General features: G+C 37.2%; 1 protein-coding gene across 1 annotated transcript in view; it reads left to right on the plus strand.

Moving 5' to 3' along the window:
* Nucleotides 1–26,826, plus strand: part of CADM2 (cell adhesion molecule 2) — a 645,157-nt gene that overhangs the window by 492,678 nt on the left and 125,653 nt on the right. The window lies entirely within an intron of this gene.

The following is a 26,826-nucleotide window of genomic DNA, read 5'->3' on the forward strand; positions in this document are numbered from 1 at the left end:
GTCTACATCCTATAAACTTGAGATCTGTGTGGCTCAAAACTGCATCCCGTCTCTCATCTGGAGATTAGCATAATATGGAGAATAGCAAACAATCAAGGAGATTCCCCAACAGTGAAAAGCAGTTTTGGCAGTATATTCTTCCTTTGGAGTATAATGTAGTGTAGTATTTGTTGTAGCAATCCAGGTTAGGATTTCCAAAGTAAAACAAGTGCAAATTTATTCAGTATGATGCCGGTTCCTCCTTAACCTCCTTTTAACATGTATGTATCATACCTTTGAAGCATAATTTTAGCATAACCAGTATCAATGAGTAAATATTATGAAGTCTATACTGCAGAAGAGTATGTAAAAAAGCCCCATCCTTTCATACCGTTTCTTCACAATCTCTTGGACTGCAACCTTCAAGACTGAGAAAGCCTTTTAGCTCCCTCTATTCTACTAGAAGGTGCAATCCTGGTGACATTATCTCGGTGCTCCTCTAAATGTTCTGCCTCCTCAGTTCTACCTTCCTGGAGCTACAAAGACAGGAGCTCTGCATTCAGGTCCTAATCCAAAGAACAGGTAAGGTATTTGGCATCAGAAGTTAAACTAAGCAAGACGTTAAAGTTTTACTGAATGCTCTGCGTGTAAAATGCCGCTGTGCTGAGTGAACATACTCAGATTTTTGTCATTGTCACTGATGTTAATAACAAAAATGGCTGCAAAGGTATTCATAAATTAATAGGAGTCACAAGTCCAGAGTTTGTACCTCTCGATGCAGTAAAATAGTGTAGTTATATAGCTTGTGGGAGGCAGCAGGATCAAATTTTCTGAAGATTTGTATCAGTGGTGTGTTACACATCTCTGGACCTTGAATTCCCTATACTTTGGGAAAGGTCTGGAGATATGGGCCAAACGTCCAATTTACTTGCTAAGGGGGTTATATGGGAGCTAGGAAAGTGACAGTGAGCTTCTTCATCCCAACTGTCATGGTCTTCCCTAGCAATTAAGCTGCTCTCTTAGAGTAATTGTACCAAAGGCAATTTCTCACATAAAAAATAGATTTAGGGAATATGAAAAGAATTCATTGTTTCTCTTCCCACGTTGTGGAGCACTTCATACAAGAGAATGAAGAGATGCTAACATATGCATCAAATGTCACCTCTATTTCACTTCTTCCATCTGCTTGATGCATAATACTTATTATAGAAACCATTAGGGAAAGGGTTGAATGTGTTGAGATGGACTTTTTCATCTTCTTTCATTTGGCAGTGTGGAGCATGAATGCTTGATGCCCAAGTGTGTCATTCATTTGACAGTTTTTGCTGACATAGAACAAATCAAGGCTTTTTTTTTTTTTCACAAAAGGATTTTATAGGACAGCAGATCATTCACTGTTCTGTGGTTCCAGTGTTTCCTTTAATCACATCCCTCATTCTTGCATTTTTGTAATAGGTGCATGTAATAGACCATCCGGGAGTCTGATGCGGATTTCTGTTACCATAGTCTGTATGACATGACTCGAGGCGACTACACAATTCATCTATGAGAATGACTGTCGATTCTTGACCCCATCTTTTTTGCATAAATTATACAATTTTTCTTGTGATGTCTTATTTTAAAGAACCATAGGCACAAGAAAAAGTGTATTATATCAAGTAATTTTCTTTGATGATCTTAGGCCAACTGCAGCCTAAGTTGAGGGTAGACAAAGGCAAAAAGATTTTTATGCCATTATGAGGCACTCTTGTGAGATTTGGTAAGACTGAATACTTTGTTCACACAAATTTAACAGTTTGATATTCAGGTAAAAGATAATGAATCTCTTGCTGCTTTGAAGATTACCTCATTTCTGGTTCAAGATTCTTCTTTTTTGGTTACAGTTTCCTAGCATTTTATTCAGTTTAATTTTGAAAGTTATTCACAAAACATCATCTGTTCTTTTTGCACAGAGACCATTGTGTTGTCAGATTCACTTTGCTTTTAGGAAAACTTTTATTCTTGCATATGCTAAAGATATAGTTCTTCCAAAAAAACTGTTCTCTTTTTAACAATGGTTAGCTGAAACAAACAACTAGCATCCATCCATCCATCCATCTATCCATCCATCTATCTATCTATCTGTCTATTTTTCTATCTATCCACACAGATTACGGTGAGAAAGATATTATCAGTTGGTCATTTCATACAATCTCAGTGTCATCAACCAAAAAAGGCATCCATTATCACACATAATGCCTTGTATGTTGTGGACTTAGGAAAACAGAAGAATCATCTGAAAATGCATCACTTTACCAGAAGGCCTGCTGAGCCCATCAATTCTTACACGATTGTGGAGACAAGCAAATATTTTAAGGGAATGAATATGAAACAAGTGTTTATTTTTACTCTAACAGAGGAAGTCTAATTTATTTCTGATTAAATTATGCCTGATTGAGTCAATAAGAACAATCTGATGTGATTGGCCCAGAACATTTCAAAGATAGCATGTTATGATGCAAGATTTTATTTTAATATACTCAATATGTTCCAGTAAATTGAAGGTCTCATTTGTTAATAAGAGGTTTTTTTTTGTTGTTTTTTTTTTTTTTTTAAAAAAAAAGGTTGCAGGGGGTTATTTATGACTTTTGTTATAGAGAATGCTTTTTGTCTTGTTTCTAATATATTAAAACTTCATGAAGAAACAAAAAGAACAATTTGACAGAACATGTTTTCATGACATAATATAATTGCATAACAATCACAGAACAGGAAGAACTAATTAGATTACCAGAACAAGTATCATCAGAAATAAGAAACTTGTCAATTCTCATAACATCTTGAGAGTAACTTAAAAAAAAATGAAAAACTGTTAAATACAAGAGAGAACTGGGATATTGCCTCCCACAGTTATTCTGAATTCTGATGGGAACTATGGATTCATAACAGTAACAAAATAATTATCGTCAGAAAAATAATAGCTGGGAACCTGTAGTCAAAAAAATAAAATCAACTGTTTCTGTAAAGTTATTAATAAGCTTTTTTTTTTTTTTTTCTCATTATTTGCTAACTTAAATATGGATTGTGGAATTGTACCTCTGAGATGGTATTATTAAAGAACAGAACAAAGAATGTACTACTTCAGCTGCAATTTCATATTTATGTATAGACATAACTGAACTACTTGTCACTCAGTTTTCTTTTCATGTCTACATGAGGTCTGATCCATGTACACAAATTATTTAATGGGCAGCCTAGAACTGAAGTGTATTTGGAGGGGGAAGGGAGGGAGGAGAAGGACAGGAGGGAGAAAGCATTCATTAAAATACCTGCCATGCAATGATTTACCCCCATTCTTGTTGCCAAACAGCTAATTGTTGGCTTTTGTAAATTCTGAAAATGAAGTGGTTTTAGGAAATGACTTTTTTTAAGCAATAATAGCTACATCTCTTTAAAGAGGAAAATCAGCATTAACACAGGTCTACCAGTTACATACTTCCACAGGGAGCAGGAAACTGCCTGTCTTCCCTTACTGTGCCATCACTCTGTCCACATCTCGTGTAGGCGGTGTGACAATGAGTACATTGCTCCATAACCTTCCTATGGCATGTAAGAAGAAACCTGATTAACGTCTGAAAGCATGCAGTTTAAATTCCAGCTGTTTGAGCATTTGTTAAAGACTATTTCCATTAATTTGTATTTTCAAAATAAGTAATAAGATAATTGGGGGGGGGGGGGGAGGAAAGCATGTAAAAGTATGAAGAGAAAGAGGCAGGAGAGCTGAGAGATGACAGGTTATGTGTTCTTCACATATTTTTAGTATTTAATGCAAGTGTCTTAAGAATCATGTGGAGTAATTTACTATTTAGTTCCCTTCATGCTATCTTTTCTTGTAATGTGTCTGTCACTCTGGTGTGCTCAAACAGCAGTCTGCAGTTTATTTAGGAGGGAATGTAAGCCACGGCCATCATTGGAAAGCAGGAAAAAGTTTACAAATCTTGCAATGATTAGTACAAAGAAAAGGCTAATGGAACAATATTCACTTCTAGTTATAATGAGATGTTGGAAGCACAATTGAGTAATTACCTTGTTACTACAGGAAAAAAAAAAAGAAGAAAAAAAAACTGAACCCAGATTTACTGTCTATTCATTCCCCCACACATTCAGATACCCTTCTTAGAATGTATGGTAGCTTCACTCATACTGTGTACTTCAGAATATCGTAACAATACAGAGATGTGAAAGAAGACAAAGGGGAAAACAAAGGAATAAAAACTTGAATACAAAAAGAGACAGCATAAAAACCAGACTAGTAAAACTCTGTAAAACAAAGTGCATTTATCAAGTACAGTGATGTACGAAATGCATAAGACAAGAAAACAGTATGTGAAAAGGAATCTTGCAACAACAGAAATAATCATAAATTTTTTAGGGCTTGATTTATCACCCAAAATGGTGTGCAAGCCACAGAAGGAAAAGAGTAATAGGAGAAAGAGCATCATTATTCAAGAAGAAAGTAGCTCGAAAGATTTTGAGCAGCATAAGTTGGACTGGAGTAGAACAGGACTGCACTAAATTTATTGATGAAGGATTTTATGTCACTAACTTCCTATTCAATGAAAATATTATAGCCTAGTATACCTCTGAGATGTGTTTTAGAAAGTTTTTTTTTTTTTTTGCAAAATCAGTGGTACACCAATAATTAATGTGAACTGTGAAAGTCATGACAATAACTTCAAAACAACAAGTTGTTGAATACACCTACAAATATTCAAGTTTTTTTGTTTTGTTTTGTTTTTTAATGTATTTATAAACCATCTGAGAGATGTCATGTCTACCATGCCTTACAGTTGGAAAGATAATGTCATGTATACTATTGGTTTTCTCTCCTAAGTGTGTACTGTCTGCTACAGCAGCCCTGCAAATTTGCATTGCACGTCTCTTTCTCAGATACAAACTACATAGATCTTGCAATTCTCTTTGTTCATCAGTTAATCTAATTACAACTCATTATTATGCTGCCCTTATCCTAACCATAGTAAAAATGATGCAGTCTTCTCAGTAAGTTTTCTACTTCCTTTTCGCTCAAGAAAGGAGGACATAATCTTGGCAGCCACAAGAAGAGCTACATAGGCTCCCATAACCATCACGTCTAAGTAAATGTCTACATGGCCCATCTCTGCTTCTCTGTAAGCTAGGATAAGAACGGGAAAATCATACACAAAGCTACCTGTCATGGTTCTGAAAGGAAAAGAGATTGGCTATGAGTCCTTGAAAATAGAAGTTTTCTGAAGTACCATATTCTCCCGTTTAGAACAGGAGGTGAATGAAGGCATCCCTCTGAGTCAAATTGTGGCTCTCTTGGACTGAAGGCTATCACAGTCTGGAATTGCCTAGTAATTGATTGCAGTGGGGCTTCCTGCCGATTAAGACAGTTCTCAGTGTGAATAATAGTGACAGATGCTGTCTTGACTGAGAAAGTGTTTCACTGTAAATCTCAAATGTTGGTTTTAAAGGGTTCTTACTAATCCTACTCTTTCACCAGACCTAATATTGTGGAGTGAAAACACACCTGTTGTAACAGTGCTAATTCTGGAATTGTTACATTAGGTAATGTGCCTATGTCTGGTAGAAGTTTTGTTAAACAACCATGTCTGAGTTGCAGTATTGCAGGAATCAGCTCTGTCTGCTCATGTCAGGTCAGTATGAGATGCGTCTTGTTATTTCACAGAACTGTTTTCTTTCCCCTTTGAAAAGTAATTAAGTTTATCTGTGATATATATTCTGTGTGCCAAACAATCTTTTTTGGTGGATTGACTCTGGTAGTCTGATTTCACTAAAGCATCATCTTGCAATGAAAAAAGAAAAAAGAAAATTTCTATTTTATCTTTCTGCTTATAAAGTTAAGAGCCACTTTTTGTTCTCTCAATAAGAGGAACTTACTCAAAGAACTCAACTCCCAGTATGACTTGCAGACATAATGAGCACAGGATAACTGCTTAAATATAGAGTAAATATCTCAGTAGGTGAACACTACATACTGATCAAATATTTAGCCTATCAATGGTTCTGTAAATCATTACTGTGAATTTTGATGCCCTTTTACTATTCCTGCTGGTCAAATTGTTATTATCCATCTTTGTAAAGGGATAGTATAGTATGCAAGGTAAAAGTTGCCCTTAACATGCAGGTTACACCTTATTAATTACAAGAATGAAAAATTCTCCATTTTGTCTCTTTTGTTGTTGTTTTGTTTTAACAATCGATGTGCCAGGAAAATCAGGTTCATCTCAATAGATAGAAAAAACTTGGTAACTTCCCACAGTCAATTTCAGCATGGCTATGATAGGGAAAAATGCTGCTTTTAGATCACTGAACACCAACAAAAAGCTAGCAAGAAGTATTGAAAAATATCTACATCTCAATCAGTATTTAGAGATAGTGACTGAGACAAGCAGCCAAGCAAACTACTGTGGAGAAATACCAGCACAGGACCCCAGAGTAGCATAGCCACATCATTGTTCTTACATTGCTGGTTCTGCACCCAGCTAATGCAGTTGTACAGGTTTCAGATAGCTCTGCACTATGCCAGTAGATGAATGCTGGGTCTTATAGTCCTCTTACGGTTCACATTATCCAATGCAGAATCTCCTTTTGGGATAACTATTCTGCTATTCCTTATTACAATGCACACTTTGTGGCACTTTACTTTGAGAGTAAAGATCATTAGTTGAAATAATGACTACCAAGAAGTACATTTGCATATAGAAGTGCATTTTCATTGTGCTTTATATTCTGTTTCCACTTAATTTCTGGATAGAGCTTAACCTAGCTTTCTTTTTAGTTCAGCCTCCCACAGTGACATTCAGCTATGTTCAGTGAGATCCTGCATTTGCAGTGGGTGTCCTCCATGTGTATCCATAGGGGATCTTGAGATGGTATGTGCTTTGGCCAGATAACAAAGTTTACAGTGACAAACTTAGTCTCATGTGATGTTCCTTCAAAGTCACCACCATCTCATTATTTTGGGGGATTTCACATACCAAGCCTGCCCAAACTGTTCAACAACTGTTCTCTGGGACTATGAGTATATGAGATGTTGCTACTACGGGTAGGAAGCAGAAGATAGCTGTTCCACCAAGTACAGCTGGGTTGGTCAGGTTTAACAGCTCTATGCAAGTCTGTGGCAAGGACCATTGAATAGTGGAATATGGATGTTCCCACGAGGGACACCAGGCTGTGAGAACAAATCCCAGTTTTTATTAGAAAAATAATAGATTTGCTAATCCTTAATGCTAAATTGTATTTTGTCTTCCATCTTTCTATTTTGACCTGTGAAAAAAATAAGATGTAGAACTCTGAGATGAATCTGGTGCTATTATTCTTTCTACTTAGAGTTTGTTCTTGCTAATTTATTTGATTTAAAATGTAGGAAGTTATTAATGATTGTTATCTATTAGTGAACTCAGTAACTCTGTGCTATTGCTAACTATCATCTGCATTTCTGAAATATAAATAGTGAAAACTTGAAAACTTTACCTGGATTATCCAAGATGGAAAAAAAAAGAATAAAAAAAAAAAGGTTAATATCAATTCTGTGATATGCATCTGTGATTCTTGCCTGCTAGACCTCTCACTCATATCTTATTTTTCTCTAAGTTTTTTAGTCCAGTTAAGAGCTATTCTCTTGCCAGAACCAGTTTTTTGTTGTTGTTGTTTGTTTTCTGAAGCATGTGACTGTAAGTGTATAATTTACATTTACTATCATAAAGTTGTGAGGACATTACTTTGGCAAAGCACTTAAAATTTTAAGGTAGAAATTTAACTGATCCAGTGTCATCTGATAATCTGTTTGCAGCTAGGAGTGTTACAGAGCAGGAATTACATCTGAGGAGTTCTGAGTGCTTTCCTTCATTGTTATTTCAGTCAAGATCATGTTCTTTTATAGTCAGAATATAGCTACTTTGACAGGAGGCTGACATCAGGGTGTTAAGAACATAGTGCTTTCAGGATGTCTTATGGTACTTTTAGGCTGCCCTTGAAACCATAAATTTGTTTAAATACTTCCATGTAATTGTTGCCGATTTTCAGTATGGATTGCGGCATGGAGAGAGGAGTAATGACTGTATATTTAAGTGACAGTAAATGTGTCATATTACTGGTTTAAATAGATCAGACTGAAATGATACAATGTTATCAGATGATTTTCATTACACTATTAACACTAGCAAGAAGTCCCTATTTTCCGAGCAAAAAAAATCAGACAAAAAAAGCAGATTTTCATATTAACATGCAATGATTTCTATATAAAATTTCTAGGGATGCACTGGTAAAAAGTACTGATCTCTTTAAGAAGGCTAACAGCTATGCTGCATTAGGGAGCAGCTGTTCAGCTAATGCACACTTCAGTAAATAGAAAACCCACGTCTATTCCACTCATATTTAATTCACATATTTTACTCTTATCCTGCCCCAAGGAAGACAAGATGGCTGAAACACTGGCAGATTCTTGCTCCTGAAATGATAATAAAATACTCTGCTATCACTGGAAACACGTGAGTGAAATGGAGGGCACAGGAAAGGAAGAGGAGATACCTGCTGATAAGTTCACTGGCTAGACAGCTTTTTTTATATTACACCAGTAATAAGACATGATAGGGTGGGCATTTCTGAGCTTTTGGGGGCTTCAGATACTAAGACCTGATGCCAAAGTAACTTCAACAGCTGGAATATCATTCCTGTACAACGTGCACACCAGCACATTACTATTATTGTATATATAGCTGTGTTATAATGCAGTTGTAAGACAAGAAAGAGAGGGGTGTTTTCTGATTCTTTCACATTATGAATTGTGCCTGCACTGGCCAGTGTTACTGCCAAAGCTCAACCTTAAAGGGAAGTGGCTTGTTGAAACTTGAAAAGTGTATTTGTCATCTGTCAAAATCACTGCAGCAGGGGAGGGGAGATTGTACTGCTTTGTAGTCAGTGAGGGGTTCAGAACGGAGACTTCTATCTCAAGTGCCATGGTAGTAAACATGTGGACATACAGTGACGGGATGTAACAGAGTAGTGAAAAGCCTGTTCAGTCAGCTGTTCTAGCTAAATACTTCCTGCTCATGTTGCTGCTGTCCCAGGGCTCTGCAACTGAGACATGAAAAGAGCTGCTAAAAGTCAGCTAATATTTCTGTGTCCATAACGGAATGTTTTCCAATCCACTCTGGAATGAGACTGAATCTCAATCTTTCTCAGGTATTTTGCCTTTCCCATAATAATACTTTACAGCAAGTGTTAGACTGAAGGAGAAGTCATTGCCACTATGTGTGGTTAGAAATCATGGGCTCAGTGAACTGAAGTACCTCCAGACAAGGTCAAGCAACAAATCAGGATCCAAAGCAGAAGCAGATCATGTGTTTCTCAGCAGTACATTCATTGCTTTGCAAGGAAGCAGACCATTCTCAACGGGAAACACATTTTGCTCCTTCGTGTTGTGTCTATTGATCATAGAATCATACAATCATGGAATGGTTTGGGTTGGAAGGGACATTAAAGATCATCTAGTTGCACCCCCCATGCCATGTGCAGGGACACCTCCATGTTAGTTTCTGTGTGAGAGGAAGAGTGAATCAAGGATAAAATGCCCTTATAATTTATTTTGTGTATTTGCTTTCAGAAGCAAGGGTAACTTTCAGGAGAAGGTATCTCCTGGAAGTTTCAAAGATGTACCTTGCTAGCTATAGGACTTTGCAGTCCCTCCAGTGAAAGGAATGAATTGCGAGACATTGTGGCTCTTCAGGTTACCTTCTTCAATTGTATGGGATTCTTGAGTAATAAAGCAGAATAATTTGGGATTTTCCTGGTATTAAATGCTCACCTGCACACACATTTGTTTAGGGGAAGATTTTGAAAATACTGTCTCCCATGTTTTTAATAACACAGACTTAACCGTTGAATTACTTTGTAGAATTCTCAAAAATACTTGGTTCATTTGAGATTGTTTTCTACCAGCTGATTCCTACAGAGTAATTTGGGCAATAACCAAATAAGTCACTTGTTTTCACCACTGCTTCACCATGAACTGTTCCTTGTTCTCTTTCTTTGTAGATTTGTAAGATTAATGTGCTAGAATTAAATGGTGCTGCTTTAGCATTATGTTATGTATAGACCTGTGTCATTTTCCATTTTTAGTAGATAGGAACTGATACAGCAAGATACATTTAGGCTTTGTTTTCTAAGAGAGCTAGCAGTAAAAATGTTTCATAATATTCCATTATTCACTGTGATAATATCTAAGGGATTATGCAAAACTTCTGTTGTTGTTTATTTTGTTTTTCTAAGTTTGACACTTGTCCACAAGCTGATCCTATTAATAAATTACTAGAACAATGCAGTATCAGCAATTATAACTACTAATCATGAATTTTAAAAAGCAATGATAGCTTTAAGAAAGTTATATCAAAAGTTTGAGAAAGACCACAAAGGTAATGCAGAAAAAGCAGTAACAAATAAGCCACCCCTAAAACCATCAATACATTTTTTAGAGTGCAAACGGTAAGCCTAGGTCTGTGCCTATGTCTGCTCTGTCAATCACCAACCTGCTTTTATTAGTCTTAGATAGAAGATAAACAACAAGACTGACAGCTTTGTGTCCTTTGGCATTTTTGTGTCACCATCACAGAGTAAGAGGGTATTATGTCATCACTCAAGCCTGTCAGGTTTAGTTTAGTCTGCTGCTTGTCTTAACGATTGTTTTCCTCATTTTTTTCTTCTAAGTTGATACACATACCCAGTATAGATTGTATATTGTTGATGTTACCAGAATCCATTTATCAGACTCAGAGATGTCTTTAATTTCAACCATGGAATTGTCACCCTTTTTGCCTGTACACCAAAACAGAAATTACAAAACCAAGTGTCTTCCTCACTTGGCCAGTTCCGGGCCACGTAGAACTTTTCATACCTCATACATTCAAACATCAGTTGCATCAATATAGCAAGTAATGAGAACAATGAAAGACTTAAAAAAAAAAAAAAAAAAGGAAGCTTTAAGTAGGTTCACTATGTGCACCTCTTTTCTACAAGCTGTATAGACTTTGGCACTGTGCATTGATAATTAGTGCCTGGTACCTAGCTTTAAATGTATAATTTATTATATGATAAAATCATATTGGAAGAGAAGAATGTTATGAGGAGTAGTCAGCATGGATTCACCAAGGGGAAGTCGTGCTTGACCAACCTTGTTGCCTTCTATGATGGCATCACCAGCTGGGTAGATGGGGGGAGAGCAGTGGATGTCATCTACCTTGACTTTAGCAAGGCTTTCAATACTGTCTCCCATGACATCCTGATAGCAAAGCTGAGAAAGTGCGAGATAGAGGAGTAGACAGTAAGGTGGGTTGAGAACTGGCTGACTGGCCGAGCTCAGAGGGTGGTGATCAGCGTCGCAGAGTCTGGGTGGAGACCTGTGACTAGTGGTGTTCCCCAGGGGTCGGTGCTGGGTCCGGTCTTGTTCAACATCTTCATTGACAACCTTGATGAGGGAATAGTGTCTGCCCTCAGCAAGTACGCCAATGACACAAAGCTGAGAGGAGTGACTGACATGCCAGAAGGCTGTGCTGCCATTCAGCAAGACCTGGACAGGCTGGAGAGTTGGGCAGGAGGAAACGTAATGAGGTTTAATAAGAGCAAGTGTAGAGTCCTGCACCTGGGAAGGAACAACCGCATGTATCAGTACAGGCTGGGGGATGACCTGCTGGAGAGGAGCTCTGAGGAGAAGGACCTGGGGATCCTGGTGGACGACAGGTTGGCCATGAGCCAGCAGTGTGCCCTGGTGGCCAAGAAGGCCAATGGGATCCTGGCGTGCATTAAGAGGAGCGTGGCCAGCAGGTCAAGGGAGGTGATCCTCCCCCTCTACTCTGCCCTGGTCAGGCCTTACCTGGAGTACTGTGTCCAGTTCTGGGCTCCGCAGTACAACAAAGACAGGGATCTCCTGGAAAGAGTCCAGCGGAGGGCCACAAAGATGATACGGGGCCTGGAGCATCTTCCCTATGAAGAAAGGCTGAGAGACCTGGCTCTGTTCAGCCTGGAGAAAAGAAGACTGAGAGGGGATCTCATCAATGTTTATAAATACCTGAGGTATGGGAGACAGAGGGATTTGACCAACCTCTTTTCAGTGGTTTGTGGGGACAGGACAAGGGGCAATGGCCACAAGATAGAGCACAGGAAGTTCCGCAACAACATGAGAAAGAAATTCTTCATGGTGAGGGTGATGGAGCACTGGAACAGGCTGCTCAGGGAGGTTGTGGAGTCTCCTCTGGAGATATTCAAGGCCCATTTGGATGCCTACCTGGGTAGCCTGCTCTAAGGAACCTGCTTTGGCAGGGGGGTTGGACCCGATGATCTTTCAAGGTCCCTTCCAATCCCTGCAATTCTGTGATTCTGTGAAAAGAGAATTTTACCTAGTGTTTGGCTTTTGAAAAGAGTCTAGTAGGTGTGATGGGATGTTGAAGAGGCAAAACTTGACTTCTGTTTAGTGGCACATCATCATTTAATGAAAACTATGTTTTGTACCCACTTCGGAAGCAACAGGCTGGCTCCACAAAGACACAAGAACCTACACAAAATGCTTGCCTCAAATTAGCCTTTTAAGCTGCCTGAGAAATGTCTGGAAAGAGCAAGACAAATTAGAGTCAGGTTCTCCAAAGACAGCAAGCTGAAGCAGAAGATATGTAAGCTAACTATTAGGAAATCCTAATGCAAGAGAGTAGAGCCTGGAAGAACAACTGTAGGCTAAAGGGAGATATTTATTTTTTCTTGGGATTCTTCACTTCTCTCTAACAGATGGCATTTCAGCCAAGTCAGAACTTCCTCACACCAAAACAGACACAAATGGAAGAACAAAGAAGTTGCTTATTCATATAGCCAGTAACCAGGCAGTTAGAGCAGTCAACACTGAGGGGTGGGTAAGGGAGAGAGAATTTTTTTTTAACTGCCGCAGTCTATAATACAAGCCTTTGGTCTACCAACCTTCTCAGAGAACGTCGTAACCATCTGGTTGCTTGTGCTTTTTTAATGGGCTTTGCTCACACATTCACTTACTGAAGCTACTCCACTGCAAATATTCACAGTTGGTAGCAGAAGAAAGAAAAAAATGTTTACTTTATGACCTACTGGAGAGGCAAGATTATTGTTCAGTTGTCTTTGCTTCAATTAAGGTGTGTTTATATTTATATGTGTATAGGGTGTATACATGCAAAATAGGATGCCTTCAAAGGAGACTTTTTTTTTTGCAAATACCCAAATGTCCAGTAGCTAGTTTATGTAGCTGGTCAGCTGAGTTGGAAATTATTGGGCGTCCTACTTCTGAGGAGGGCTCTCTAACCAGAAGTTTGGGGGTGACAGTGAATATGCAGGTTTGGGGGAATAACAGTTTGCCTGCACTTCTTGTAATAGAGGAAATCTAGTAAATAACTATGCCTAGTGAGTTGGGTTCATGGGTAAAATAGATGGGGGACCTTGTCTGTGAATCGCCCTGATGTAGACAGTGTCTCAGCAACCAGGCAGTCAAATGACACAGGAGAATTCAGGCAGTTGCCCTTAGGTATCTGTAGGTCCTGAAAGACTTTAACTCAGCAACTCAGCTAGGTATCTGTCATTGCATAATTGAAGAGTTTCAGCAGCACCCAAATGTTTTCCTTAGGCACAAGGATTCATGTTTCTGATGTTCACTATAGTTTTATGTGGTAAGTTCACTCACAACTAGAGCTAGGCACTGTTCCTTAATAAATTGACAGAGATATCAAAGACCAAATAGTGCAGAGTGCCAGTGAACTTCCCTGGTATTGTTTTGGCGCTTTTGACATGTCTGACTCAGCTGCCAAATTTATTCCAGCAAAGATCACCTTACAAGATGACACTTGATTTATATTATCTGATTTGTTCCTAATGGGGAAGATCAGAGTAGAGTCCTTGATTTCATTTTCACAGGGAACAATATATCTTTAATTTTAAAATGGATGATCAGCGACTACATTCATAGAATAATTCAGGACTTTACTTTGGCTACATCAGTTCACATTGCAGAGCAGTGTAATCATCATTCTTGTCCTACTTTGTCTGTCTCAGTCAGTAATGTTTCATGTAAGCTCTTCTGTAGCTGTCTTGGATCTAGACAGACACGCTGAAGTACACAATCTTCTCTTCTTCTTTGAATATTAGCAGTCTCCAAGGAACGTCATCCTCTGAAGTGCATGTCAGAGAGACAAAGACTTTTTTGCCCCTCCTTGGCTTATAGCCACTTAACATTTCTTGTCTGTAAGTAGAATCAGGAAGACAGAACTTCTTAGGAGAATTTCATTTTTTCTTCTTCCCCTGGAGATCCACCTGGTTGCAGACTATGCTAATTATTGGTGTAAAGTTCATGATCTAGATTTTACAGTAGGATCTTCCCTATGGTCTCCTACAGAACTTTACTGTTCCGTTGAGTTATTCAACCATAAGTTCTGATTACTCTCCTCTGCCTGACTATAAAGTGAAATCTGTGTTCTTATATTGATAGGATTGGATTATAGTTTTGTGTGAGAACTGTGTTGATGGTTCTTTCTTTCTTTCCTTCTTTCTTTCCTTCCTTTCCTTCTTTCTTTCTTTCAATTTATTTTGATGGTAGAGGTGGTAGGGGATTTTTTTTTTCTGTCACTGTTTCCAGGATTCAGCTTAAAAAATAAATCTACAATGAAAGATTCAAATTCAGCAAACACTAAAAAATGTACTGTCTCTAAGCATTTTTCTACAAAATTCTGGTGGCTTTTTGTTTGTTTTTAATTCAGATTTTTAAATGAAGGTTAATAAGTGCTCTGTGATCCAGTCTTCTCTTTCCTGCTCTTGGAATGGATATCTTGGAAATAAAGTAATTCAGTACAAGTCTTGTCTATCAGGCATAGAGGGTTCAAAAGCATGATGAGAAAGTTAGCATTTGTAGGTACTTCATGACTACATCTTTAATAACTGGATTATAGAACTCATTTTTGTCCACTTGGGATTTTCTTAAATATATTTCTTTGGCTCTAGCTCAATCCTGGTAACACAAAGGGATCGCTGGTCAGAGATGGAAACATTTTAAACATCTGTCCAACAATAACAGGCTTTCTCAGTGAGGAAATTAATCTTCAGAGGTAATTTGTTGGGCTTTTCCGTAACTCTGAAGATCTAAGTTGCCAGAGGTCCCAAAAATCTATCACTTATTTCTGAATAGGATGCTGTAATTCAGGGTTGATGTGAAAGTTTTATTGGGGAGGCTAAGTCTTGTGACATCCTACTGTTAGAAAAAGCAGATGAAAACAGATCACAACCACACAGAACATGACTCAGAAGCATACAATTGCTCATGCATCTATACCTTCCGGGAACTTCTGGCAGGCTCCCTTCTTTCCAGCTCCTCCCTTTCTGTTGTTCTAACTAGAAACATTTTCATTGATGTAATCAAAGATTTTTCAATTCTTTGGTGTTCTGGGAAAATACATGTTGATGGGAAGATGCACTCGTAATAGCACTTGTTTCCAGAGGAGCTCATTTTAATTTGTCAATACCAGACAAGAATTATCTCTATGGACTGGTAGTCCTTGAACAATTGTATTCAGTACAGTTCAGCAGAACACTGTTCTGGACATCAGTTGCTAATTATAAGAAAATTTAAAAGCCAAAAAAAAAGAAAGCTTGGAAACTATTTTTTCTTTTATTTTTCTATTATATTATGACACAGGTAAAATCAGCATGAATCAGAGAATCACCAAATAGTTAAGGTTTGAAGGGACCTCTGGAGATCCACTTCCCCTTCTCAAGGAGGGGCAGCCAAACCAGGCTGCTTCAGACTGTATCCAGTTGGGTTTTGAATATCTCCAAGGTTAAAGATTCTACAACCTCTCTGGGCAGAACTGGACATGGTACCTCAGGTGTAGTCTCACCAGTGCTGAGTGAAGAGGAAGGGTCACCTCCCTCCACCTGCTGGTGATGTTCTTCCTAATACAGCCCGTGAGGCTGATAAATATAAAGTAATTTAAATTGGCAATTGCTAATTTGTACATTTCTGTTAAAGAAAAAGTGAAGTGTGTTTTAGAATTTATGGTAGAAAATGTAAATGTTAATTAGTTTTACATGTTCTTTCCTTTTAAAGAGTTACTAATCAATATTCCTGATATACATTTCACACTTAATTCATTTAGCCTATTCTTATTTTCTAATTTCTTTCAGTGGCCTCATTCTCATAGAGAAATTATCTATCATACAGAGGAAACAAAATTACTTACTATAGAAAATGGGAAAAGTGTTACAAAGAGAGATGCAAACAGGTGTTCTTATGAATTAAAGATTGATGGGGAGAGGAGGAAGAGAGTAGTCAGAGGATCAAATGGATTCAAAGTTTATTCCAAGGGTAGGTGACACCTACCTATGTGTGTAGTCAGGAAAGATTTCAAAATATAAAAAGGAAGATGAAAAATAAGAGGAATAAAGAATGAGGAAAGGGTGGGATCAGTGAGGCAGGAAAAAATATTATCAATTGGAAAATAACAGTATGTGGATTAAATCAAATGCTGTTACTGGGAAAATACATTAAATAAAGAATTTGTTTTAACAAGGTTTTCTTTTTTGAAGAATTTGACAACAGCCTGATTACAGAAGGGTAAGATCTTACAAATCCATCAAACTTGTCTGAGTTTGCAAGTAAAAACGGAAAACAGAAGAAAAATATTATTTTTATTGAAATGATAGTGCTATTATTTTATACCAGAGGATGTGGATTTGATTGCTGGAAATTTTCCAGAACTATTGAGTCTACGAGCTGAATAAGATGGGATAGGAGATTCAAGTAAATGGACAAAAGGTTTATTTTTCTAAATACTTTTAAAAATTGAGGTGTTACATTTTGTGCCTGGAGAAGGAGACAAATTAGTTGAATGCTAAGTAAAAATGAGTTAAGCAAATCAGCTCTGAAGTTAAGGGAGAGGAAAGAGAAAGAGGAATCAAGGACACAGTACAATTAAAAATTGGATATTAAAAAAGGAACTAGTGCTGCAGTAACAATCTGCAACACTGAAAACATAAATGTTTTGGTACCAACAACACTACTTATTACATCTGATACTGTGAACATATTATCATCCAAATGTGCGATTAATGTCCTTTGACGGGCACTTTGCTGATAAGTCTAGGAAATTGTATAGTTGCATTCCCTACCCTGAAGGCCAAATGCCTCCTTTGCTTGTGCCATGTCTAAGGCAACTTGAGAAGCAGATTTGGAAGTCATTCTTAATCCATCATATACAATTCAGTAGTGCACAGTAAATATAGAAGTTGTTCTTAGACTGCATCTCCAATAAATATTTGTGATTTACAGTCTATTAAAAACAGCCACAAAAAGCAGACAACATTGGAACAGCCTGAAATTTTTGTAAATATTCAATATTTCTTTCATATGAAAATCATGATATACAAATCTATCCTTCAAACATAATTGAAGACAGGTTAGTTACGGAGGTTTCTTAGTGAGTCTTCAAACTATACCAGTTAAGAAAAGTGCAGTATAGGAACCAATATTACTATTTATCTATTGCTAGTATGAAGGGTAAATAGCATTCTCTCTAGCTATGTAGCTTTAAATTATATTTACTGTTTATTCTGAAGGACTCCAATCAGAAGCCCCCATGAGGGACAAAATTACTTAGGAAAAGCTAAGGAAAAATGTTTGTGAATATCCACCAAAGTTTTATTGTTGGTGTTCTGGATTGGTCACATTCCCGAATTTTGTGATACACAGATTCTTAATGAAAAAATGTCTAGAATCACAAGATTACAAAATCTTTCACATTGGAAGGGACCTCTGGAGGTCTCAGTCCAACCTTGTTCTCCAAGTATGCCCAGCTAGAGAACATTGCTCAGAAAATGAGAGGTCTAGAAAGTTGTTCTGCTTGATTATTACTATTTTTTAATTTGGATTAAGTTTGTATTTTGCCTTGTCTTCATGCTAAACAATGCCAGTTCTGTCAGCTCCTCCATGTATCGGAGATGTTCCAATCCCTTAGTTATCTATTCCCATCACCGTTTCTCACTGATGGTGTTCTTCACAGCACACCTGCATCTGGACAACTAAGGGAAACCCCACAAAAGAGGAAGCATCTGTGTACTTGTGGTTCAGAGGCAGGATCTCTGCTGGAAGGCTATGTGAGAGACATCATAAAACTTTAAAGAGCTCTATCATAAAAGCTGTTAAAACCACCAAAGAGCTTTCTGACAGTCTTCTCTGGAATTGTACCAGACTCACCCCAGCTCTCTCCTGATGTTCCATATTTCAGCTCCCTCAATAGTGAAATCTGCGAGTCACCACTAATCTTCAGTGTTGACATAGACATTAGGATTTGACTTTGCAGTGGTACTGGAATCAGTTGCTAGATTGATTGCAGATACAATCATCAGTCATTGATGATTTCTTTGTTGTTTTGCTCAGGCTCTGCAATATTTTCAAGGCAGTGACCTGCTCTTAATTGGTGTCTGGAGGAAGCTGTCTTGTTCCACTGACTGCAGCAGAAGTTTAGGTAGTCTGACTTCTTAATAGTTAGAAAGAATGAGTATTCCTACTGCACATCTAGTCAGTGTAGCCATCTGCTTCAAGAAGGATTATGTTAATTTATGTATCTACATGAATGATCAAGAAGTACAGAAAGATAACGGGCATCTTAGAGCAGTTCTCACATTTATATCATTAGTAAGTGAGCAAGTCTCCAAATTCTGCTGAATATGTTTGCACACAACAAAACTCTTTAGAAATTATAAGACTGTGACTTTACAAGACATATGAAGCAGTACTATTAATATAGCTCTACCACAGGGTATTGCTCACTTGTACCGCTAAAAACATTTTCAATATGACGGGATCAGTAACGTAGCCAATGAATGAGCAAAATTAGATTTACTGTCTATAAGGTTAGAGAAATATAGATGTCATTCAGTTCAACAGCTTCATTAAGAAATGGTCAGTTGCAGACACATGGATTACATGTTGTATATGGACAAGTTTTCAGAGAAATTAAGTTTCCATCTGTGCTAACAGTGTAAAATTTGGCCAAGTTGTTCTAAGCTCCCCACCCTTGCATCCAAAGCTGACTAAAGGCAGTGCGTGAAGGTCACCAGCAGTGACTGTGAAAGATCAGTCTCCTGAAGAGGAGGAAGTGGGTATACTGTAACTGATGTTCTTTGAAATATGCAGACTGTCTTGGTAAATCTCTGTGCGGTTTGGCTAGGCAGTTTTCAATTCGTAGCCAAGCTTAACACTGTCATGGTCAGCAATCATTTAAACGCTGTTGACATAATGATTAATATCAACATCAGTAGCATGAGAAATTGCTTGGTCTGGTCTTCACAAAAGAATAAACTTGGAAATCTGTGTATCTTTGTTGTAGTGTACTTTAATAATGTCATTTGGTCTGAAATATACTGTTGTGTGTTTTCAGTATCACCTCTGTAGAAAAGGAAATTATTTTTCTGACTTCTATTAGTATTTTGTTGGGTAGGTGTGGATTGTTATTCCAGCTCTCCATTATATTATTTTCATTTTTATAGTATTACTTATGCAGTAGTATTCCATCAGTAGACCTTCAGAAATTACCTCCCCAACTGAGAGCCTATTCCTATCTGTAATTTACAATATATGGCACAGTATAATATATGTAGTTCTAGACTACCATAGCATTATTTTTTCCTTTTACCATAATTGACAATATCAGTACACCCAGAATAAGATTCATCTTTTTGGAGTGGTTCTGCATTTGAACATACAGTTAAATAATTTCCTCTGTAATCCTCAGAGCTTCTTTCCTGCATTGCTGCTTTCAAAATATAGGTCTCCAACTTGGTATATAAGATTATCATTTCTGTCAATTACTTGTGTCCATTGAATCTCATTTATTTTAACTGTGACCACCTCTAACCTTGCCAGATGATTTTGCAATTTTAATTTTTGCAGCTGCATATTTGAGAAGTAAGATTTTTAAAGATTTTCTAGGCTACCGTGCTGTGGCACATGTCTAGTTGCATTAGTATAATAGGAAATCTTCTAATTCCCCAGTGCAGAAGGAACCAGATGAGCAGATTTTCTAAGATAATGGTTCATCCTGACTAATGTGATTTTAGTTTTATTTTTTGGAGGTACAGTTAAACTTTCTTCCAATATCATAAAATATCTTCATCATTCTAAGCCTGTATGTTTTGGAAGGATTTGATACTTATATTTCTTGTTTGAAAGTGAGGGAGTCCTCAGACCTCTTAAGATATTAGAACTCATCCTTATGATTCTGGACAGAGAAGCAGACCATACGTACAGTGTCTCTTTAATACCAGAGATAGGCATTGTAAACACCCTAGAAGGCAAGTTGTTCTTCTCTTTTAGCGTATTGCCATGTTTCTTGAATGCCCTGAAAAAGGTAAACTGAAGAGAATATAGAAAATGATTGTGAGATAAAACGTAGCTCAGTGCAGAAAATCTGGCAAAGAAAGTTTTACCATATTTATTTAATCATGAAGGTCATGTAATCATCCAGGCCTTCTATTGTCAGGTGGCAACAGCTGGCAAAACCAAACTAACAGATGTTCTCAAGATTGAAAGTCCTTGTAAGTCACCTTAAACTGTCTTCATTCTGTTCAGAATGCAGGTAACTGAGAATTGTAGTAGTTTCACTGAAGAAATTACCTTGCTGTTTGGATGTTCCTTATAAGCATCTAAGACTTGATCTTGAAATGCAGCTGACTTGGATAAATAATAGATAATGTTGTACTGGTAGCTTCTGGGTCCCCACTTCTTCAGCCTTTTCAAGGCATTAAGCAACCACAGAGAAGATGCCTCTGTTAGTGAGACTGTCAACAGCTCTGATAATGGAGTTTGCTCTACTTCTTGACATATAATTACCCAAAGTGCAAGAAATCTGAAAAATATAAAAAGTCAAAAGCAGCTTGCTGTTGAGCATTGTTCTCTAAATAAGCTAATCAAATACCTTTGCAGTATTTCTCATCTGAAAGCGATCTAGTCTTTTCTTGTTAGATTGCAAACCAGAGCATGAAGTAGAGTCGTTATGACTGATTCTGGAAGATGACCAGATGATTAAAGGTAGAAGAAGTATATTTCTACTTACACCATTGTTTCTTCCTTTGATTTGCTTTAGCAGGGTTCAAAGAGAAATAGAAATGCGCTGGAATGAAGGTAAAACTAATCTCCGAGGATTGTTACATTTTTCTTCCACTTTAGAAACCTTACTAAGCACATTCTATGAAATTCAATGATACCCTGAATTTATTCTGTAAATACATGAATAGGTTGGAAAATTCAGTGACGTTGAATTATCCGCAGCATCTGTGTGACACAGATGTGAAAGATGCTGCTTAAGATGTCTTTTTGAACTGATCCATGTTGCTAATTGCTTTATCAATGTGGAATAAGATCAACATGTATCTGTAAATTGGCTAGAGTACTGTTCCCCAACCAATTAGCCAAAGTTTCATATACAGTATTGTGACCTTCAGATTTTGTTATTTGCTATAATTTTACTTAGAAATGATGTTATCTTTAAAGGACTCCAACTGATACATACATAGGCCAATCTAATATGGTATAATCTATATGGTAACTTCTAATGTGTTACCAAGTTCTTTTCTCTGCATATTTAGTGTTACCTGTGAAAGTAGACTCAATTTCACTGTTTCTGACCTGGTACTGAAGTCTGTCAGGATTTCAGACTAATTAAGAGGTCATCTTTCTTTCTGACCTATGGACTGTGTTAGAATCATGACCAGCTAGTGATAAGAGCAAGAGTGATAGTTTTACAGAAGCAAAACTATGGAATTAATTTCCAGTGAGAGGAAAAAATGGCCTCACCACATGCAGAAATCGAAATAGAAAACGTGTGATTTCGAAATATCCACAGTGCCACCCTAGCCTTCTATTTGTTCTTATATGAAGGTAATCAAATTGCATGACTGGATAGAGGAAGAAACATGATTTTCTTTCCACATATGAATAATTGAGATTTTATGAAATATTAGATCAGATACCATGTAGGTACCTAGAAGATAAGTCAGGCATCAATAGAATTGATGTACCAGTTGAGAAATGGGCAAACTATTAATACAGTAACAGACTAATGAGTACAGAAATCTTTCAAAAGAAATACAAAAGAAATGTTTTGAAAAGGAGTATGAAGGCTGAGAAAACTAGACACAGACAAGTGACTCATTTAACAAGAATAGTTTGTGGGTTTTGTGTTTGTTTGTGTTGTTTTGTTTTTGTTTTTTTTCCATATGCTCCCTGACAGATTTTTATGCACAACTATTGGCAAGTGATGCAGATAATCTCTACAGCATTTTGGTGTATTAATTTCATTAAGAACAAAGTAAAAGGCCTTCTCAATTATATCCAAAAACAAATTTTAAACCCATGAAATCTGTTTCAGATTTGATGATATTACTGCATTCAGAAAGTTGGAATCTGAAAATCAGAAGGATTGTTTTTGGTTTCATACGTATTAAATTTCTGGGAGTTTAGCATGACCTGTAGAGTATGAGACATCTTTCTGGTTCCAACTAGCAGTTGCATTATTCCCACGACAGAGAGAACAACTCTAACATAAGGAAGAAAGTGTTGTTGAGTGAATCCCAGGATGGCAGCAGATGTCAAGTTAGTATTGTCAAAACATCTGCAAATTACTCTGGAGGATTTGTTTTTTGTTGTTGTTGTTTGTTTTTTCTCTGTTCTTCAAATATTTGACTCCAAACACTGGTAAGACGTAGTCACTTTAGAGAAATAAGATTAGAGATGCTGCAGTCTGTCTACTTTACTGAACTGGTCCAACTGTCCTTTTTCCCCCAGTGTGAAATGTGGGTATTTCTTCCACGACAGTGTAAATTTCTAAATTTCTTTTCTTTCTTTGATATAATTGTTATTGAAGGTTTTCATTGCATGATTACGTATGATCATTATATTGTTTTATGCAAAAAAATAAAGTACAGCTTTCTGTGACTGTGCAAGGAGACCACTTTACTCCAATGGTCACCAGCCTCAACAATTGCTCATCAATGCAGCTGAAATACATGAATTCTCTCTTACTCATAATAACCTAAACTATACAAATTATCAAGGTTGCTTGTTTATGAGTCAGAAAACATTCTGAAAGGAAATCTTTTCCATAGAAAGGGAGAATGACAGGTAAAGTAAATGAAGTGTGTCTGCTTAGAAACAAGTATTTTATGCATAATTATTTTATACCTTGCAAATTAACTACATCATATTTGCCTGGAAATTACAGAAAACTGAAATACTGTACTTAGGGCATATTGGAACTTACTATTTAATTATTTTTCTTGCTGCATTTTTATAAGTGCTTGCAAGGTAAGAGTGCAGGAAGGAGATGCCAGTGATAGTATTCTTTGTTACTGTTTTGACATAGGCTTATTTCCCAGAAGTCAAATATATATTCTGCTTATTTACTGTCCTGACATCTGTGTACCATGCAATAATGTAGGCATGCATACTGTTGAGAAGGTAGTGATTCTGTAAAGAAGGTGAAAATCCCCAAAAAGAAGCTCAAAAGGTCTGCTGGGCTTCTTACAAAGTGAAACAGAAAAAAAACGAAGAGCGTCTGGGGAACGTTCTGAAAGAGCAGGCAAAGGTAGGAGTGGGGCTAGGAAATGATGCAAGCAAGGAAAGAGTATGCAGAGTCTTTAGGGGCAAAACTGTCTTTTCTGTATGCACCTAGGCTGTCTGCCCATGGCAGTACAACTAATAAACAGTACTCAGAAGCTACCTGTGGAATACAAAACGCAGTTGTTAGTATAACCTTAAAAAGTGGAGGAATAAATACTGTCGGCTTGAGTACAATACCGTAGCTGAATGAAATGCTTTAAACAGAAGCCTGTTGTTAACTTCTGTGGGGAGCTAGAAATATTTACTGCTGTATGCATTGAACAATGCATGGACATTTCAGTATATAGAAGTCTGTTTGTTAGTGTGTACCAAATTGCAAATTCAAGCAGTTCTACTTTTTGTTTTCAGCAATTAATTGAATAAGAGAGAACATTTTATGTTTACTTTTTGATACTTTATTTCCACAACTATGGAAGAACCTCCAGTTAGTTTGAAACTGGTAAAATTGCCCTATTTGGGGCAATTCTGACTGCAAAGCAAAAGCAATCAAAAATCTTACAAAAAGCTTTTGAAGTTCATGTCCTGTAAGTAGAAAATAATAAACTAGATGAGCTCACTCTTCACAGGTAGAACTCAGATCTGCTGAAATGTATTGAATACAGTGTATTGTAAATAAATCACCTTCCTTTCCACTAGCTCTTTGAGGAGTATGTCTTCTCCTTCAAGTTTTTGCTTTCCAGTTTGATACCTTTCAGTAGCTGGCTTCTGTTCAGACTTCACAGACTTCTTGGCTCAGCCAGGCTTGGCAAGGGTTTACTTTGCCATGCAAGAGACCCCTGTTCCACTCAGTCTGCTTGCCTGGAGATTGCTGGCTGGCTACAAGTACTGCTGCCTTCTCCCATGCTGCAGCTTGCTCATTTACCCTCCAAGGGAGTAGTCACCCTCTCCCAGAAGGTTTCTCCTGACCCAGAGTGCAGGAGCCAGGACTATACAGTTTGGCAACCTTCCTTTCTGTGATCCAACTTTAACCTTTTAACTATACATACCGAACAGAAATAGAAACAAACCAATTCTGGCATACACCACAGCTATCAATTTCACAGGAGGAGTTTGTGGCTTTCTAAAGAGGTATAGATAAAGATGGAGGTAGAGGAATGGAATTTGAAAATAAGAATCTAAAAAATCTCCATGTAAGTGCTAGCCTTGTTTAAGCAGCAGTGGTACAGTATTTATTTATTTATTTATTTATTTATTGGTTTGTTCTGCAGTCTGTCTAGATTTGAAATTTATGGCACAGGTTATCAATTGCATTTAGACTTAGTACTTATAAAAATAGCAAACAACTATCCCTCAAAGGAGTATTATGTTGGTACCATTTTTGTAGCATTTTTTTGCAAAGTCTCCGTGTTGGCATTTCCATTACAAAACTTCTTTTCCATGCTTTCAATAAAAATTCACTCCAGGCTGAAACAGGGGATGTCTGATCTCAGCTCTCAATCAGTGATTATTTTTACCCATTTTCCAGAAAATAGAATGAGCTGATGATTTCATGTTGTACAAAGGTTAAAAAAAAAGGTGTGGAGGGGAGGAAATGAGGGAGGGTAGCAGTAGGAATGTAGTTCATCCAGTTGGTTTGTATTTCAATTGTTGCTTTTTCTCTACCAGTAGATTAGAAGTGGTTTGCTACTGGCATCATCTGTAGACTGTGCTCTAGTGGAATTCATTGCAGTTCTTTTTAGTGCCTGAGATTCTGCATATCGCCCCATCTGTAGGAGAATATTTTAACAGTGAATCTTTATCATGAGGCAATTGCAACTGAAAATCATAACAAAATAAAATATTATGTAAGATGATATACTGCATTATTTTTTACACAGTTTCTGGCTCAGGGAGGCAGAAGTCACAGCTTTCAAATTACAGGGAGCTGAAGTATTTTTTGTTTTGTTTTGTTTTTAATTTCCTATTCTGTTCTCCAAATGATAGGTGTGGGAATCAAACTATTTGGAAGCATTGGGTCATTTTGAAAGTAATTTTTTTTGGAAAAGTCACTAATGTGAAATGAGCTACCATTTTATGTCTGCTCACTTTGCATCTGACTAGAATTGAAATGCTGATAAATGATTTCTGAGTCTCCATCTACTTCCTCAAAGATAGCAACAGCTTCACTGTTGTGGCTAGTAAAGCCACAGTCATCAGCTTTGCCTGCTATTCTGCATTGACAGGAGCTTGCTTCTACGTACATCTAGTTTTCTTGAGCATCTTTTCCTTGGTTGTTATATCCGCATATTGGCAATACATAGCTTTTCATTTTGTGGCTTTTTTTTGCCTGCCTGTTCGTTTAATATTGCCCCTGCTTTTCATCATTACATGCATTTTTTATTATATATTAAATAACTATTCATTTTTGCTATGGTTGGCCAGAAGATGTCTCAGATATGTTTGGAATGTGTCCATTACACACAATCTCAATCACTTTGATGTGCCTTGGAGCAGCACGTGACATGCTTGTTTGTCAGGTCTGGTTAAGCTGTCGCCTTTCAGTCATCAGACCCTGCAGAAAGTAAGTCAAGCTTTAGCTGACCTACCCTGAAATAACCAATAAATTCATCTTGAAGTCACTGTAAAGAAACCTGAATAGTAGCCTTAGAAGACAACCAATTTAAGTGACATTTTTGCTGAATCTCTGCTGTAGCAGCTTATTTTGGTGTAAATCTTCCTTTGTTGACAGTACTTGGGGAGTCTTGCAATGGGTCAGAGACATCCAGATTTAGTAGCAGAAGAAACACACTAAAGCTTCATTTTTTATGATTGGACAGATATAAATGGTAGATGAAACAAATTTAAGGGCCTTTGGGGACTTCTGAAAGAGGCGAGTGAGAACAGCATTAGGGACTGTGCATCTTGGTTCTTCTCACAAATCAAAGCATAGCTCTCCTGGTAATTATAACAGTCCCCTTTTACTTTCAGAGACTTACTATAAAAATAGACAGAAGATTCAAACACTGTCAGGTCAAAGATTTGAGTCTAGCAGAACTTTCTGAGTTATAGAGACTTTTGTATTGTTCACGTAGGAGAATTACATTGTTTACTTCTGATAATAGTATTCCTGTGCTGCAGAAAGAATTGATTAATATATGTGGATTCCTGAAACAGCATTATTCCAAAGAAATTGAATGTTTAGACATGTTTTGACT

Source organism: Cygnus atratus, chromosome 1 (genome assembly GCF_013377495.2).
Source record: "Cygnus atratus isolate AKBS03 ecotype Queensland, Australia chromosome 1, CAtr_DNAZoo_HiC_assembly, whole genome shotgun sequence".
Classification (NCBI taxonomy): domain Eukaryota; kingdom Metazoa; phylum Chordata; class Aves; order Anseriformes; family Anatidae; genus Cygnus; species Cygnus atratus.